Source organism: Chrysochloris asiatica, unplaced genomic scaffold (genome assembly GCF_000296735.1).
Source record: "Chrysochloris asiatica unplaced genomic scaffold, ChrAsi1.0 scaffold00260, whole genome shotgun sequence".
Taxonomy (NCBI): Eukaryota; Metazoa; Chordata; class Mammalia; order Afrosoricida; family Chrysochloridae; genus Chrysochloris; species Chrysochloris asiatica.
The window spans coordinates 1,807,475-1,807,798 of NW_006408778.1; positions in this window are offsets into that span (position 1 = coordinate 1,807,475).

Consider the following 324-nt stretch of genomic DNA (forward strand, 5'->3'; position numbering starts at 1 on the left):
CCAGCTGTTACATGGGAGAAAAATGAGACGTTCTGCTTCCACAAAGATTTAAAGAAAAGCCTCAGAAATCCTATAAAATGTTTATATGAGTCGATACCAACTCTGTGACACTTAACAACATCAACAACGTACTTGCGCCACTGAGCAAAATAAAATAAGGGAAACAATGAAAATACTAAAAATGTCTAACAATTTTTAATGTATCATACCTAATTATTTGTATGGACCTATCTAAGGAGCTCTGGTAGCGTAGTGGTTACGAATCGGGCTGCGAACCTTAAGGTCAGCGGTTCGAAACTACCAGCCGCTCTGCGGGAGAAAGAT